This window comes from Gymnodraco acuticeps, unplaced genomic scaffold (assembly GCF_902827175.1).
Source record: "Gymnodraco acuticeps unplaced genomic scaffold, fGymAcu1.1, whole genome shotgun sequence".
Classification (NCBI taxonomy): Eukaryota; Metazoa; Chordata; class Actinopteri; order Perciformes; family Bathydraconidae; genus Gymnodraco; species Gymnodraco acuticeps.
Window position 1 is genome coordinate 264,096 of NW_022992014.1, and position 19,244 is coordinate 283,339.

General features: G+C 40.7%; 1 pseudogene; it reads right to left on the reverse strand.

Annotated features, from left to right (window-relative positions):
- The window catches only part of LOC117536514, a 73,421-nt pseudogene extending 59,056 nt beyond the window's left edge, over window positions 1-14,365 (reverse strand).
- Window positions 14,366-19,244: the final 4,879 nt, after the last annotated feature.

Below are 19,244 nucleotides of genomic sequence, written 5' to 3' on the forward strand. Positions count from 1 at the left end.
TATAGGTATGGCCCTACAATATATTGTTCAAATATAGCATGATAGGTCCACTTTAACATCAGGGATCTTATAAATTAAACTCAAACCGTCACGGTAGCCTAACCTTACTTATCCCTCTCAAAATAGAAAAAAACACGTTACTTTACCAGCAGAGTGAAAATGGATTATTAAATTATTAATGTGACTAATAAAGAGCAGTTTGATTATTAAACATTATTCTGTTGATGGATGTCATTACATTTGGTGAAAAGCACATAATGACTTGTTTAAGACTCGGTTTTTCAAAGTTTAGGACTTGACTTGAACTTTCCCAACCTGACTTGAGACTTGACTCGGACTTGAGACTTGCAAAACAATGACTTGGTCCCACCTCTGCTATTTACAATATCAGAACTTTCTCGACCAACTATTCACTATAAATGTAAAGACAGGGGGAGCAGTGGAAGGGTCTTTGTCAGTCTTCCAAGACAGTGGGGCTGGCTGCTTTGCAGGTGGGCTGATGGTGCAGGGCTGCTGGTGGCTGTATTGGAGGGAGGTATGTTTGATTGTCCCTGGTTGATGCTGGTGGCTGTGTGGGAGGCCTTTGTGCTGAGGTGTATCTTGACCTGGTGGCAGGCACTGGTGGAGGCAGCTGTAGTGATGCTGGTCTGCTGGTCCTTGGTGGTTGTTGTGGAAATAATTATCATAAGACGCCAATTAGTAACATACAGGACAAACCTCGATGTCTGTTTACCTTCTTTAAGGACACAGGCGGCTTAGCCAATAATGTTATTGTTCCCATTCTGTGACCGGTCAATACTGGGTCACAGATGGTCTGTGTTGTGGGTACACTGGGACACTTCCTTCTCTGTATTTGTGGACTCCAAGGTAAAATCTTCGAGGTCATAAGTGTCCGAGGCAAGTAGCTCTGTGTTCCCACACTGTTTAGGCTATCTCCTCAAAATATGTTGTTTACTCTCTGCGAAACCAGTTAGATGGGCTGGCAAGAGAGAGGCTCTCCAGAATTGACGTGGCAACTCTACCGTGAAGTCAGAACCTCTGACTCTTGGACTTGTGATGTGAATCCTCCGGCCGTTAACTCCAAATAAACCATCATGTGTTTGACATCAAAGCTACTGCTCTTCCCGTGTCTCCTTCCTGAGTCGGTGACTCCCACTGCATAGCTACACAGAAGTTTCCTCTACAGTGGTGATGGCAGTTGTGAAGGCACTTGAGCCACAGTGTATCTTGACCTGGAGGCAGGCACAGCTGGAGGTTCTGGCTCCTGTATATACGCCGCCTGTGGGCCGCTAGGCCCAGGCAGATGTGAAACCTCTCTGTAAAACGAATTAAAATGTAGGACAATAATTACAACTAAGTTCATTGAAATAAAGTTCAAGTGGCATGTTGCTTACACACACACACACACACACACACACACACACACACACACACACACACACACACACACACACACACACACACACACACACACACACACACACACACACACACACACACAACACACACACACACACACACACACACACACACACACACACACACACACACACACACACACACACACACACACACACACACACACAACACACACCCAAAGTCCCCTCTGTACAAAACAGTATGATAAAATACATGTCTATAGCCACTGTAAATATCTCCGTTGTGGGACGAATAAAGGATTGTTTTTTCATCCACACATGTAACCTCACTTGTACGTATAAAATAACTTTTACACATAAAAACGTTTGCACAGAGTAAAAGTTTACTATTTGAGTCTATTTTGTCCCAAGAAAAAGTTCAATAAACCTATTGTTCATTTTTACGGTATTCCACACAAAGTGAAAGTACACTATTGCTGTAATATTGACACTTACCCATGTCCAAATGGATCCTTGTTGTCCCTGTATTCTTCTTCGTCAGAAGAGTCGAAGCCTTCTGGTTCTGATGCTCCATTTTCAGGAGTGCTAGCGAAAAAAATCTCTAGCATCCGTAACTGTTGTGTTTTTTAGCCATTTTCTCAGTCTCTCTCTTGTTTCCTCACATACATTAACTGATGGGAGACACGTGGTTTATGTTTTTTTCTTGGTCGGTAGGTCCTTAGTGATTTATTGAGTGTCCAACGCAAAGTCAAGCTGCTTTGAGCGACCTTATTGGCTGCTGTGAGTCGGTGAAAGTCTCACAATAGGTACCGCTGGAAAGCTACAGTTCCAGCAATTCGGTGGTTATCTGCATATTTTAACTCCTTATAATCGAAAATATCTGATTAAATGCGGAGAATATGCGCACTTCGACATGGCGCTGCGAGCATCGACTCCAAAGGGAAACCATCATGCTCTTACTTTGAAACCTTGAAATGCGGAAATGTCGTCATCAGCAGGCCATTACATGGTTTCCAAAAATAACCAGGTGACACGAGCAGATTTCGGTCGAGACCGGCAGCAAGTTTGTCTCAAAACTCTGTGTGTGTAAAAAGACGATCCACAAGTAGATATTTGAGATCCACAAGCGCATTTTTGGTTGACAAATACAAAATGGATTCACAAATGCCTGATCGAAAGTTGTCAATGTTAAAGAGATATTCAAAAATTCCTTTTGTTTATTTGTAAATTAATTGTAGATTCACAGACCTTTTTTTTTATTTGTGAAAATATTTTGCGTATTTGCAGATCCGTTTTACATTTGCACATTTATTTGTGAGTTTGCAAATCTTTCAAATGCATTTGTGGATGGTGTTTTACATTGACAAGTAACATGTTTACACACAAATAATTGTTATGTTCACACAAATACTTATGAGACAAATTTAAGCCCATAGAGAGAGCTCTGTTTTCCAGCCTGAGTCTATTTAATTTATTGTTTTGGTTGTGTGGGATTTAATATATGTTTTATAATTTAATGTATTTGTTTTATTTATTATATATAATTTATATATTTGAATATTATTTCACATTTCATGTGCAATGTTGAATGTTCAATAAAAAGTTCTGTTTGAAAGGATGTACTTGAATTATTATTATTATATATTATCATTAAGTCAGTGGTCTAATATCGTCTTCCAACGGGGCCGACAATATTATCGTTTATCGCAATAGTTTCCGGGAAAATGTATCAGTGATGCAAACACAGGTATGGTGAAAAAAGAGAGAACTATTCGAAGCAGAAAAAAACAGCGTAATATAACATCTGACAAAGGCCTGTGCTATAATGCTTCAATTAACTGGCTATTCTTTATAATATACTCAGATCAATAGGAGACAGAGTTGTTAAGTTATAAATCAAGGGTTTTTATTATTATTTACAGCAGGGGTGGTGAACCTTTTTTCTTTCAATTTTTACAACATCCTCCGAGGACCATACAAATTATTGAACTCAACCTCTGCTTAAAAAAACTAAAATCACAGCCCATTCATTTGGCCTTTCTTTCATGTTGTGCAAAGAACAAGCAGATATCTCACCATGACTCACGTATGCATGCATGTGCACGGTTGTGACATGACCACCGCCACAGAAAGATATGGACACAAGATGTGTGCAAATGTATTTAGTATCCTATCCATGTGAACATGATTTAAGTAGGGGGTGGACTCCTCTAAGGGGGTCCGGGGGCATGCGGGAAGATTTTTTTTTTAAATATTGAAGTTAAAAGCATCAATTTGGTGCACTTTGAGAGCAACATGAGGAGATCTATGATACATCTTTCAACACCCATATGAAACAGAACTGTAAGCCGATTTTTCTTTTTGGATATTTTACAAATCACTCTCCTTTTAAACTCTATTCTTGTTATTTTTAACAACTTTTTTGTTACTGTCATATAGTATTCTATACCTGTTTTTCATTTAGTCTCATTAATAACTATAAGGATCATATCAAGGTGTGCCTTAACCTCACTGCGCTGAGGTTATTTGAGCCTCTCAGGAGAGAGCTCTCTTCCACCTGGTTGTAGAAAAGCTCTTTAAATTTGTTAGCTAGCTAACCAGATGCTAATAACAACAGATCGCCACTGTGCTTACAACTAAAGACACAGCCACGCAAACATGTGTACGGCTCCTAGTCTACACTCCTTTCAGACGAGACATAACCATGTGAAGACACGTTATGCTCGTGTTGTGTTCAAGGAACCTGCCCTTGGCCAGGAAAAACAGGCACTCGCTAGTTTAATTATTTTGCGGTCTAGATTTCTTCTTCTTTTTTGAAGTGAGAAGTTGTCCGTCAGTCCGACGGACTCCCCCCCCCCCCCCAACAAAAACGAAAACTCTTCGGTTCTCCACGAATTACACAAGTCACCCAAATCAGCGTTAAAAAAGCGGGAGGCACCGAAAAGCGACTAATTTGCATCACTGATGTATAGTCCAACAAAATTAATTATCGTGACACGCCTAAACACCAGCTGCCCGTCGTAACACTTATTTCAGGCACTAAAACATTGGATGTCCGACCGCCAGGATAGCAAAACGGAGTGCGTAGTGCAGTAGGTGTTGTTGGGCTGGTAGAACGCAAGAGCAGTATCTAAACTGCCCCTGGATGAGAAACCCTGTCTCGTTACAGAATTTATTCAGTACGGGCCCTTCGGTTCGGTACGTGTGTACTAGTGCTGTAGCGACGCGTCGACTTAAAAATATCGTCGACGACATATTTCCGCGTCGACGCGTCGCTACACACACGTGGGTCACCCAAAGCAACAAGCAGTTCACAATCGCACTTCAAACACAATGGAGACTGAAACGGCTACCACCTCCTCCTCACAGGATTGCGCACGAAGCCCCCAAACGAAAACATCTCGCCCTAGGTCTTCAAAAGCATGGGAATATTTTAAAGTTAGTCCAAAACGCAAAGATATTTATATATGTATATCTCACTGAGACTGCTGCATAGCCTAGCAGAAGCAGCAGCTAGCTGTGGTGGCTACCATTAGCAGCTAGCATTTGCTCTCCGATTTTTACATAAAATGGAATTATGGATTATAAATTCAATCATTTTTTTATACATAGACGTTAAAAACCTATGGATTAACCGATTCAGCCGCGTTTTTTCTCATTGTAATGCCATTGAACACGTCTTTTGATCAGATTGACAGCTACGGTGGTGAGACGATCTCCCTAGAAGCTCTGTGAAGGTACGTGTTGTGATGACTGTATTTGCTTCCCCTGTCGCGAGTCCGGATCACTCAGTGATGATACTATATACCTACATAATCTGTGGAGTCTCAGCTTTAATCGGATATATTGTATCTACCATAAGTAATAAGGGTACTTTTATCTTGAGTTCTGTGCCAATGTCCGTTAGCATTTTTCGCTCAGGGGTAATTTAGATGCTTCTTATGAGACTTGTGTTTTGTTTTGGTAAACATGGTTTGTATCGTCAGTTAGCTGAGATTATTTCCGTTAATCTGGTATAACACATTAATAGGTTCTTAAATATTAAGATCCCCTGAGACACAGTATCGTGAACAATTTTTTTTTTACATTACGTTTTTTTTACATTACGTTTTTTATGAATTGGACAACAGAAAAATAATCGTTAGATTAGTCGACTAATCGATCAAATAATCGCCCGATTAATCGTTTTCAAAATAATCATTTCCCCCGAGCACTAGTGTGTACCGAAGTGTACCGAACGAATATAGCATTAAACGTAAAAAATTTAGAACGTGAACAACTTTTTGGAAGTAATCTCAGGTGCTGCGTCGCAGCATTCAGAGTAATTTGCTCACATTGTGTTCAACGCGTCATAGAGCGACCAAGTAATTTCATTGGACGAGAGGCATACTATGAGAGCTGGGGCTTCATTTATAACGCCGTGCGTAGGATCATTTATGAGAACACATTTCATAACATTAACACAACATATTCAAGGTGGTTTTAAATAACATATCCGTATTTATTTATTTCTCCAAGTTATGTTTTTGTGTGCACTGAGGAGTCTCAAACAGGCGTTTGTTAAATCATTTTAAGATTGGCTTTAATCAATTTGATTAAATGATGATGATAAATGAGAGGTAACATTTTATTTATGGTATTATTTCCACATATTTCTCTCCATTCTTCCTTCTGCCAACGGTGTCGCAGTTTCTCGTCTCTCCCGTTGTTGTGCTTAGTGCGTACGCATGGGTTAGAGTTTGCGTGGAGGACCGCACATTTTCCTGTCAAGTTAGAATTTTATAAATCGCAAACATTGCGTAGAAACTGGCGTAGGCCATTTTTTTTAGCATATATGCCTTTATAAATGAAGCCCCAGGTCACAGGGATGCGTTCAAATTTAGTCAGTCATTTGAGGAACTGTCGAAATGGCGAATGAAGATAAAGTTGAGCTCGAAAATCCTCCAGCATCATTGAATTCTCCGGTTTGGGAACATTTTGGTTTCGCAGTTACGTACAAGGATGACGGACAAAGACAGGTGAACCGAACCAAAGCTGTTTGTCGGCATTGTTCAACTAAATTGGTTACGTGGCTGGAAATACATCAAACTTGCACACTCATTTGAAAAGGCATCACCCGAACGTGAATATCACCGGTACCAAAAGAAAAAAGACTGAAGTGCAAACCCAACTCCCACTAGCATGTAAGCCTCCACCACTCGCAAAGAGTTCAGACCGAGCCAAAGCTATTACAAACACCAAATATCCTTATGTTGCCATGTTAGCAAAGCGCTACCTGGCTGTATCTGCTACCTCTGTCCCTAGAGAGAGGGTGTTCTCCACAGCAGGAGACATTGTTAGTGCCAGCAGATCTGCCCTTTCAGCAAGCAATGTGGACAAGTTAATGTTTCTTTAAAAAAAACATGAAAATACAATGACAAGCAAGTCCTAATGTAAAACTGGCTGCTTAGGTGCTAGTACAGTACAGTTCAAATACAGATTATTTCAGTTCATCGAAATGCTGCACCTTAATGTTTATTTTATTATATTTTGTATTTATTTGAGTGAATATTCACAGTTTAATAATAATTAAAAACCCAAAACTAATAGTTTATGTTTTTGTGAGTACTAGTACAGTAAAGTTCAAATACAGATTATTTCAGTTCATCGAAATGCTGCACCTTAATGCAGTGTTTCCCCTACCATTGTCTTGGCGGGGCGCTGCACCCTGCCAACGGAGCCCCGTGCCCTGCCTGAAAATTCAAGGTGTTTTATTTATATATATATATATATATATATATATATATATATATATAGCACCAAATTGCAACTGAAGTAAACTATCTACGGTCACTTTTCATATTGAACATGTGCTCTTTTATTAAATAAACTAAACGCCTGTTATTTATCCAATGTATGTCCACTGCTTTGCGTATTCACATTCTCCCTCCGCTCTGTTACTGAAGGGCGGGGCACTGCATTTATTTTCTCCTGTAATATGACTTGATCACTTTAAACTCTGCACACTGAGCTCTGATTGGTCAGCAGGCAGTGCTTTCACTGAGTTGAGCTCTTAGCCTGCAACCTAACCTGGGGGGTATACTACGAATCTAGTTCAACCTATCCTGGATATGTTTTGAGTTATCCGGTTGACTTAATCCAAAACAAAGCCGCTCACGCTAAACTGTCCTACGACGCTGGCTATCAACTCGTTCGCTCAAGCCAGCCGTGTCCTATCTAGTTAGTAGGGATGCTCCGATCGATCGGTCACCGATACTCACTCTCTACCGATCGATCGATGCTCTCTAAACATGCTGATCGCGAGAGCCGATCGCATGACGTAAAATACATGACACTTTTCTCTGTGTGCGGCAAAACAAGCTCGCCAACATGGCTTCACCGGTCTGGCATTATTTTAAGGTGTCCGAAAAAGACAGTAAAATAGCGGTATGCAACGTGTGTGTGAAGCAGAAATCCTGCAGCTCCGCCCGCCGGACCGGTAAGCGGAACGAAACACACAAGAGTTAGACCCACACTTAGAACACACTATTTTATCTACCTCTGGAACAAGCTAAACTAGTTATTATAAATATATTTATTCTTCACTGTCGGGTCACTCATTACTGGATCAGTGAGCTGCATGAGATACTGACAGGCTGTCAGGAGAGAGAGAGAGTGCGCGTTCACATAAAAGGGGTGGTATTTGGAGCATTCGACCAATCACAAACACGGAGAAGCGTACTGACAGCGCAGCGTCATACTTCCTGAATGAAAAGTCAACTATATTATTAGTCAAATATGAAGAAGTTAAACTTGAAACATCCATGACTTAAACACTTTATCCAGGATAAAAGCCACAGAGCTGCACCTGCAAGGTGAATACAGCTGGTAAAAGAAAAAGCGTTTGAATGCGAACATTAACAGGTTTATGATATCACTGCCCCGTCCAAGACACGATCTGACTTTAAATTACATTTGACTCGAGTGTTTCGTCAACTTAATGTGTTGCTTAAAATAATACTTCTGCATACAGTATGTGACACTGAGTGTTGCACGGCCAGATACGGCTCAAGAAGCTGACTCAGATAAGGAAATATATGATACATTATGATATGACACATCCACGTCTGCACTCACAGTGCCGCGGATCCGGTTACTTATGTTGTGGCAGATATTTAAGTAAGCTTTCTTAACGCTAATGTTATAATAGTCAGATTGCTCTGAAGATGGGAGGTGATATTCTATTCATTTTCACGTTCACACAGTCGGTGATTTGAACCGCAACGGCAGTTTAAACTGTATTTCCTTTATCCTGTAATATGACTTGATCGCTTTAAACTCTGCACACTGTTGTTATCAGCTGTCCCACCATGGTTTCTACCTCAACCTGTAATGGATTTATCCTTATTGAAACGGTTACATTCAATGAAAAATAAAATCAATGTGCAGGCTTACGTGCAGGCTTAACACTGGTCTGCATGAACAATATGGGCAGTTTATACATTAAATAAATCAACAGTATAGTGGCGATATGCTCCAAGTGGAAGCGATTTGCCATTAAAGCAAAGAAGAAGAAGAACTCCGCACAATTGATCTCTTATCCTGGAACATATCCTGGTCCGGCGCAGGCTAGCCGTTCAGAATAAGTTATCTAGCCCGCTAAAAAGTGAACCAGCTTCGTAGGACCGGAAATCCCAGAAGTTAGCTTGCTAAACGAAAATCCTGCTTCGTAGTATAGGCCCCTGGTTAGCCGCACAGCATAGGTTACCATGGAGATCTAGCCTGTTAAAAAGAGAACCAGCTTCGTCGGACCGGAAACCGCGAGTTTTCCCTGAAGTTAACCGGCTAAGCGAAAATCCTGCTTCGTAGTACAGAGGCCTGTACTACTAAGCTGGTTCAACCTAACCTGGATATGTTTGGGTTAGCCGGTTGGCCTAATCCAAAACATACGCGCTCTCGCTAAACTGTACTACGACACGGGTTATCAAGTGGATCGCTCAAGCCAGCCGTGTCCTCTATAGTTAGGTGTGCGTTCACATGAAAGGGGTGGTATTTGGAGCATTCGACCAATCACAAACATGGAGAAGCGTACTGACAGCGCAGCGTCATACTTCCTGAATGAAAAGTCAACTATAATATTAGTCATATGAAGAAGTTAAACTTTAAACATCCATGACTTAAACACTTTATCCAGGATAAAAGCCACATAGCTGCACCTGCAAGGTGAATACAGCTGGTAAAAGAAAAAGCGTTTGAATGCGTACATTAACAGGTTTATGATATCACTGCCCCGTCTAAAACACGATCTGACTTTAATTACATTTGACTCGAGTGTTTCGTCAACTTAATGTGTTGCTTAAAATAATACTTCTGCATACAGTATGTGACACTGTGAGTGTTGCACGGCCAGATACGGCTCAGCTGACTCAGATAAGAAAATATATGATACATTATGAAGTGATATGAATGATAATGGGACACATCGACGTCTGCACTCACAGTGCCGCGGACTGTAGGCAATGTAATGTTACTTTGATCCGGTTACTTATGTTGTGGCAGATATTTAATTAAGCTTTCTTAACATAATAGTATAATAGTTATAATAGTCAGATTGCTCTGAAGATGGGAGGCAGGGCTCAACGCTAACTTTTTTTAAGTGGTTGCCTGGCTGGCAACCAGGCATCAGCTTTTGGTTGCCAAAACTGAAAATATGGTTTCCATTTTCAGTCACCTTAAATGTTATATAATTAAGATACTATACAGTTATACATCAACTTAATAATGAAAAAGAAACAAAAGAAAGTTCAAATGCTTTACAATAAGTAATTAACACAATTATTTGAAACTTAAGTGGTAGTAAACTTGTCCACCCTCAATTGCTGGTATACTAAATACCAGTAGTGCAGCTGCTGTCATGTTCTTCACAGATCCCACAAAAATGAATTGAGCAAGTCACTAGTTTCTTGGTCATTCGTTGTCTCCCTGTCAAATTTGGGTTTTCTTGACCTTTGTGTTGACCCCCACCATAGATCCATTGGCCCTTCAGCATTGAAGTCTTGGATTGGCCAGACTAATACATTTCTAATGTATTAGATATTAATTATTATTGCTGTAAATTACCTTTTTATATGTCTAACTATATTTAAAATGAGTTACCTTTTTATAGAAGTGATTATATTTGTATGCCAATATTTTCCTATGGTAACGTTTCGTTTTGCACTTTTATTTTGGTAGTAATGAGATCGGGACTCTTATTTTGAAGGAACTTTTACCGGAAGTGAATGCACAACGGAGCAGAATGTTTCGCCTCCCAAGACTTTACACATTTCGTCTTTGCTTTTCGTTCGGGTTCATCTTGCGCTTTATCAGTTGAATCACTTTGAACATCCGTTTGAGATGATTTACGGGTTGGTCGAACTTTTTACCCCACAGAAAACAACTTAATTTGCTGCGCCATTTTTTTGTAAAACAAACACACGGCGCACACGAGTAACCGCGCATCGCTTTCTGGCTCCGTAATCACACCAATGCACGTGCAATTTAAGTGTCAGGTTCTGACTGGTCACAACAATAATTAAATATCACTCTTAATCAGTGTTGTGCTAGTTACTGAAAACCAGTAACTAGTTACATTACTAGTTACTTCATTTCAAAAGTAACTCAGTTACTTTATTAGTTACTTACACCCAAAAGTAATGCGTTACTGTGAAAAGTAACGTTTTAGTTACTTTACAAAAAGGCTCCCATGAATGCCCTTATAGCCTTCATTTCAGTACTGTTATTGCATTGGAGAATAATACAATCTGTTGATCAACTTGACATGCATTATATGCAATCTGGATTGCATTGATATTAGCTGGCTTTCCATTTTTGTATATTCTTTCTCCAGGTAGTTGGAAAAAGTTTTCCGTCCCATATGCCGTGTGCCGCCCGGACATGCTATCATGCTAACTAGCTCCCTGAAAGCGGGTGACTCCACTGTAGCAATAGCCTGCATGTGTTCTACAACATACCGTGCAATGGCTTTATCGACTTTTCCCTGGCTAGCAGTCCCTCGGTTAAAATCCAGCCGCTGTTGGTTAGGTGGAGGTGGAGTGGCGTCGGCTGAGTCTCTGTGGTCTTAGCTACTAGCTTCGTCCCAGCATGTTGTTTTTGCAGATGTTTTAAGATATTTGAATGACTGGTTTGGGCAGTAGATAGGATCTTTGACCCGCCAAGACACAACTTACATTTAACTAAAACGTTCTTTTCTTTGTGCTCGACAAAAGTGAAATAGTGAGAATATCTCCAGGTGGAGAAACTAGACTTGAGCTCCGCCGCCGCCATGATAGTCTTGTTAGTAAACAACACAAACACGCCCACAGCCCGTCTCCGCATGTGACACAGGAAGTATCTAAGTACATTTACTCAAGTACTGTACTTAAGTAGGCCTACAGTTCTCATCTCTGTTCGCCTGGCTGTTGACTATATAAAAAAAACTAACGGAGTAACGCACCATGTAGTAACGGTAACTGAGTTACTGAATTTAAAAAGTAATGCGTTAGAGTACTAGTTACTGACAAAAGTAACGGCGTTACAGTAACGCGTTAGTCCCAACACTACTCTTAATACAACAAATAATTAATATTTATGTATTTTGGGGTGCACATTTAGCTGTCCTTATTTCTTTATGTTAAAAACTGGTTGCCACTGATGACAACCAAAGGCCACGAAGTGGTTGACATTTTTTTCTGAATGGTTGCCAATGGCAACCTGGCAACCGTTACTGTAGAGCAGGGGTGCCCAACCAGTCGATCGCGATCGACCGGTCGATCGCGGGGAGATTCCCAGTCGATCGCGAGATGTGTCTAAAAATAGAACAACAATATTCTGTTTTATCGTTAATGTCCTATAACATAATCTTCCTGTGCCAGAATAATGCACTTGAACGCATCAAAGCTTTGTGATTGGCCGGCGTGACCCCATGTGTCGGGGCGTGGCTGGTGGGCAGTGGGCAGTATTTCGCTGACATTGTCCGTGTCAACAGGAGTGACAGTCCGCACACACACAAGACCGCAATTATGGCAGAAGCAAAAGAGCCCAAAATATATCATTTTCACTCCGAGTGGGAGGATGATTATTTTTATCTATTCCAATTCAAACTCCATCTGTCTCATCTGCAATGCGAGCGTGGCTTTATCGAAGAAGGGTAATTTAGGAGCGGCATTTTCAAAACAGTGCACAAACGCTACGAGACGGAATTCCCTCCTAATTCTGCCCTACGCTCCAAAAGGGGAGGGGCCTGAAAGGACAGCTAAATGCACAGCAGTCCATTTCCACCAGGCCCAACAACAAGAGCAAGGCTGCTACCATAGCATCTTATCGTGTCAGTCACGTTCTTGAGAAACACATGAAGTCTTTCAAAGATGGCGAAGTTGTGAAAGAAGCATTCCTGGAGGCTGCCGACGCGCTTTTGGGGACAGTAAACAACAACAATAACAGTAGCATTTCAACAGGTTTTTGATATAATAAAAACTCAAGTTGGATACCGTTATTAATCAGCTGTGAGTTTTAGTTTGTTTGAACTTAGTCATTATAATTATTGTACAAAATGGTATAAGAATGCAAACTTAAATTGATTATAGTCTATTATCAATTCAGGTTAAGAAACTGTTGCTTGCATCCTATTTTAAAAGGCATTTATTTTTATACTAAAATGCAACAAAAAAGGGTTTGATTCTATTAATTTTGTCTTTTTTATTGCACGTTGGCAGCAGATTCCTGAGTAGCTTCAGATCTGAGTTGTCTTATTAGTAAGCCTAATTTATACTTTTGTAGCAACACTATTTGTATATAATGGCAAAGAAAGGGTTCAGCGTCTTTTCTTCTTTTCCTGTGTCATAAGTGGCAGCACTGTTCAATGTTTCTTGAAAACATTACCCACTGTAGTGACGTGTGAATAAACTCCAACTCTGTATCAACAACACTGTTGTGTAACTTCAGTTAAATACTTGTATGTGTGTAGATTAGAAAGAGCCGAGGTAAGATAAAGGATCTGCAGTATTTTATGAGGTATTAATCGTACAAAGGTCAGTTTTATACAAGTAGAAGTGTGTATGTATCTTGTAGTAGGCTGTCAGTAATGGCTACGCCTCTCTATTTGGACTGGTAGATCTCGGCAGACTGGCAACTTTAAAAGTAGCTCTCGGTTCAAAAAAGGTTGGGCACCCCTGCTCTAGAGCCATGGGAGGTGATGTTCTATTCATTTTCACGTTCACACAGTCGGTGATTTTGGCCGGCCGTCTTTCCTGCAACGGCAGTTTAAACTGTATTTCCTCCGCACACTGAGCTCTGATTGGTCAGCAGGCGGTGCTTTCGCTGAGTTGATCTCTTATCCTGGAACATATCCTGCTTCGGAGCACAGACTAGGTTCCAGGATAAGTCACCATGGAGATCTAGCCCGCTAAAAAGTGAACCAGCTTCGTAGTACCGGAAATCCCAGTACTTATCTTGCTAAACGAAAATCCTGCTTCGTAGTATACCCCCCTGGTCCCGACCAGGTTAGCCGCACAGCCTAAGTTACCATGGAGATCTAGCCTGCTAAAAAGAGAACCAGCTTCGTAGGACCGGAAACCCCGAGTTTTCCCTGAAGTTAGCCGGCTAAGCGAAAATCCTGCTTCGTAGTACACCCCCCTGGCCTCTGGAGTAAATTCACAAGCTACCCTGCAGTATACAAAGTCATTAAAACTAGACACACACGGATGGATGTTACCTCTCTCTCTCCTCTTCGTCCTGGTTCTTCAGTCTTTCTTCTCCTCGATAAAACACTGCCGTTAAACACGCTAATCTCCCTTTAATGCCTTTACTTGTGTTTACCAATCAGCAACGTGGTTTAAAAAGCTACGAATAAAGAACGGGAGGCAACAAAAACACGGTTTAACGGATAAATCACCCTCCAAGGATAAACTAAGCAAATTATATTCGGTATAAAATCTGCGTCAACGTCTGTTAGCAACGTCTAGCTTCTGAGGACCGGAAGCTAGAAACGGACCGCCGCAATGCATCATGGGAGTTTAGTTTTTCTTTTAAACATAAATTCACTGCCTCCCTGTGGTGAAAAACGGTATTAAATAAATATGAATTACAACAATACTAATAATAATTATAATAATGATAATAATAATAATAATAATAATAATAATAATAATAATAATAATACTACATATATAAATATGGGACTGGTATGGCAGATTTTAAACGTTGGGAAAAATGTTTTTGTTTGTGATCATACATTTGTTTTCCATTATATAGGTTTTGATATAATTATTGATCATTAAAGTGTTATCAAAGCTGGTAAAGGTGCAGCTAGTTTTAATGACTTTGTATAGCCTACTGCAGGGTAGCGCTTGTGAATTTACTCCAGAGGCCTGTACTACGAAGCTGGTTCAACCTAACCTGGATATGTTTGAGTTAGCCGGTTGGCCTAATCCAAAACATACGCGCTCTCGCTAAACTGTATACGACGCTGGTTATCAAGTGGATCGCTCAAACCAGCAATGTCCTATCTAGTTCGGTGCGCATTCACATGAAAGTGGTGGTATCTGGAGCATTCGACCAATCACAAACATGGACAAGCGTACTGACAGTGCAGCGCGTCATACTTCCTGAATGAAAAGTCAACTATAATATTAGACATATGAAGAAGTTAAACTTTAAACATCCATGACTTAAACACTTTATCCAGGATAAAAGCCACATAGTTCACCTGCAAGGTGAATACAGCTGGTAAAAGAAAAAGTGTTTGAATGCGTACATTAACAGGTTTATGATATCACTGCCCCGTCTAAGACGAGTGGATCTGACTTTCATTACATTTGTCTCGAGTGTTTCGTCAACTTAATGTGTTGCTTAAAATAATACTTCTGCATACAGTATGTGACACTGTGAGTGTTGCACGGCCAGATACGGCTCAAAAAGCTGACTCAGATAAGGAAATATATGATACATTATGATGTGATATGCCGCAGACTGTAGGGCCTGGAGCGGCCAGCTGATGTGATTGTTCTTCCGGTTACATTAGAAACGCTGTCATTTGGACAGATATCAATTACCACATTAGTTTTGGTCATCAATTGGATGTGTAAATTGCTCCTTTGTAGTTTGCAACCACCTTTTCATTTTATTTATCATTTCTTGATTGCTGTGCATTCGTGTTTCAAACCATTCATTTTGTTTTATAACTTCATCCTCTGGTATTAATGGTTTCAGTGACTCATGCAACTCATTTAATTCGATCATTGTTTTCACAAACATTTCACACATGGATTCCACCTCAGACACATTTTGGCTTGAAAGTATCAATTGTTCAACATCCTTTGTTAATTTATACAGTTTCTTTATCCTTGAATTCCTTTCATTTTGAATTGATGCTATTTTTGTCTATTTTTGTCTCTGTCTTTTACCGAGCCCACTCTCTGTATCACTTTGATTGGCAGGCGCTTTAGGCCGACTCCCCTCTTTACTCATTTTGACAGTAACGCAGCAGCTGCGGGAGGTTTTATTTTAGAATATTTGCAGGATTTACCTTTATCCTGATATGAGAAGGTCTTTCACAGCTTGTAACAATTCTGAACAATCCTACCGTGGTTCCGCGTGGCTTTCACAGCGTTCCAGGGGCGGATCTAGACTAATAGTCATGGGGTGGCAAGAGGGTGGCAGGAGATTTTGAGGGGTGGCATCCCCTGGCAGAAGTATATGCTGATTTAATCGCAGTCATATCAATCAATGTTAATTGAAAAGCCACAATATTAATATTTTAACTCTTAATATTTGGTGACATTATTGTGGCACATCAGTAAAGCCTTACATATAAATATATAAGGTGGCAGACTTAGTTTAATGAATTTTAACTGAACAATAACTGAATGAGTTTGTTTCACTCTTAGACCAGCAGGGGTACCAAATATATGCAGACTGCTGCAATAAGTACATTAATTAACTGTCTCATCGATGTTTGTCTGAATGAATATGATACTATTAACAATCTTATTATTCCTATCAGCTGTCAATCACTGTTATGATTCACATATTCATTTATTATTGAATAAACTATATTTTTTGGAAGAGTTAATGATGAATGTTCCTCAAGATGCTTGCTCACCCTCCTTCAAATTTGAAAGACGAGTAATTATATCATGTATCAAAATTCAAAAGATTCAAAGGAACATTTAAGCGCCCCACGACTTTACTGCAAACAGTTACAACCTTGACTTTACATCAGAAAAAACAAATATTAAAGAAGTGACTAACTGCATCAGTTAGGGTTAAACAACATGTATTCAGCTAAAACATACATTGCTGCAGTTATTATCCAGTGGAAAGTCCTTACCTACTGGCCTAGTTAAATCAAAGTGGTTACTTCTTTTTGGCTGGGCAGTGTAGTTTTACACACCGTCTTATTTGACTTTCTCAGGACTTAAAACTGTTTTTTGGGGGCAGACCCCCACAAAGAAGAAACATATTTACACACGTGGTCATCATCTTAACGTTTTTTTATGCTCATCTAGTCATCCGTGAGCAGAGCATCGAGTTGGCATGCCTATAACAGCTTAATGCGGCGATTACCATGTTGTTCAGCAAAACGCCTCACAAACTTATTAAGATCCAAAGCTTTAGTGCGTTTTGATTCAATGCTGAGCACAGCCAAACTTGACATTCTCTTCTCTGTCATTGTAGACCGCAAATACCTCATTCCTTCCGTCTACTTGGATCAGAATGCTTCTCGTTTTGCGCCGTCCCCCGTTCAAATGAATTCACCGCCAATCATATTTCCAAGCTGGCTCGCATCTTGGACTGCATTCACTTGCACTTAGACATTAGAGATTTTCTCTCATAAATGTCCGATGAGCCACAACTATTCTTTCAAAACAAAAATGCCAACTGGGGTGGCAAGGCTATTTTTTAGGGTGGCAGTTGCCACCCCATGCCACCCGGTAGATCCGCCCCTGCAGCGTTCACATGTCAGCAATCATCTGGATCTGTGTGGGAGCGCAGCAGCTCCTTCTTCCGTGTCCGAGATCCTCTGATTCATTCATTGGAGCGTGTTTCGGCGATCGCTCATCAAAAAAGGCCACTCATGGAGGTTAGCAGTCAGTTCCCAATGCGTGTTGTTGTGAAGGATGAGGTCCACCATGACGTAATTTGTAGTGCTTTATTCATTTGTCCAGGGTTAAAATGTTCTTTTAATGGTTCACGTATCTCAAATATTGTTTAAAACATAACGATTACGCACACGCTCAGACACAAACAATCACTGTCAACACGGTTGAAAAACGTGTGGCTTCCTCTCTAACATCTCATCCCAACTGATCACCCGTGCCCACATATATAGGTTAATTACCTCCCGTGCTCCCAGGTGCACACACACATGGACAAACCCTGTGCACAACCCAAAGTAAATTGGCTCCAACACTGATATACACTTGAACATCAGCAGGAGAGGACTCTTTAAAGTAGACACTACATACTGATATACACCTGAACATCAGCAGGAGAGGACTCTTTAAAGTAGAGACACTACATACTGATATACACCTGAACATCAGCAGGAGAGGACTCTTCAAAGTAGAGACACTACATACTGATATACACCTGAACATCAGCAGGAGAGGACTCTTTAAAGCAGAGACACTACATACTGATATACACCTGAACATCAGCAGGAGAGGACTCTTTAACCTTAAGAGTCCCTGGGGCCATTTTTCAGCCATTCGGGTTTTCATGTTCATGCCATTTTGGCTGTGTTGAATGAATATTGCTCAAACTTCCCAGAGGATATTCTTTTTTAGTTGTATATTGAATTGTCGTCTCAGTTTTTTTTAAATTAGCCTAAAAATGGCTAAGCTACACAAAAACCGACACATTAGTTCCTAGCGGCAAAAAATGCCCCATTGAAAATGCTTTTTTTGACCCCACATTTATCTTATCATAAACTCTTGATTTCCTTTATGTTAAGATTTCATTTTGGACTTCTAGCTTTCAATTTTCAATTTTCACATTTGTCTACAAGATGGTGATAATTGTAACCCTTTGAAGCCTGCAGCAAAATGTCACACTTTTTACTGTTTTCTGCAAGGGTCACTTGCTACTGAAATGATATATGTGTGTCACTTTTGATGTTGGATAATGGTATGTGTGTGCGTGTGTGTGTGTGTGTGTGTGTGTGTGTGTGTGTGTGGTGTGTGTGTGTGTGTGTGTGTGTGTGTGTGTGTGTGTGTGTGTGTGTGTGTGTGTGTGTGTGTGCGTGCGTGTGCGTGTTTGTGTGTGTGTCCAACTTCAAAAGACTATTCTCTTAGAAGGCCACACAATAATAAAAACAATGAGTTGGACTTTGTTTTGGTTCTCGCTCAGGTTGTTTATACAGGTGCACTGCAGCCATGGTTATAAGTATTACTATTAGTGCAGGAGTAGTCTATTTGGAGATGGCAAGGCATTACAGCACACGGGAAGCTCTGGACATCATCATGCACTCTGATTGCGAGGATGGCTCCTCATCCTCCTCCGTGGACTCTGAGGCTGACACAGAAGAGGCCTCAGAGTCCACGGAGGATGCCTCAGAGGTGGGAACAGACCAGCTAGAGTCCAACTCAGACTCATCTGAAACTGAGAGCGGAGGGGAGTTGGAGGAAGCAGCTGCAGGATGGACTTCAAAAAATGGTAAAGTGTTTTGGTCTACCACAAACATTGAGACGCTCCGCTACGTCCCAGCAGCCAGAAGTTTGACCCCGGGACCAACACACTATGCTGTCGCCTGAATCAGTGACCCAGCATCCAGCTTTGCACTGCTGATGACAGATGACATCCTGCAGCATATTGTGTCCATGACAAACCTGCATGGGAGACGGTCAA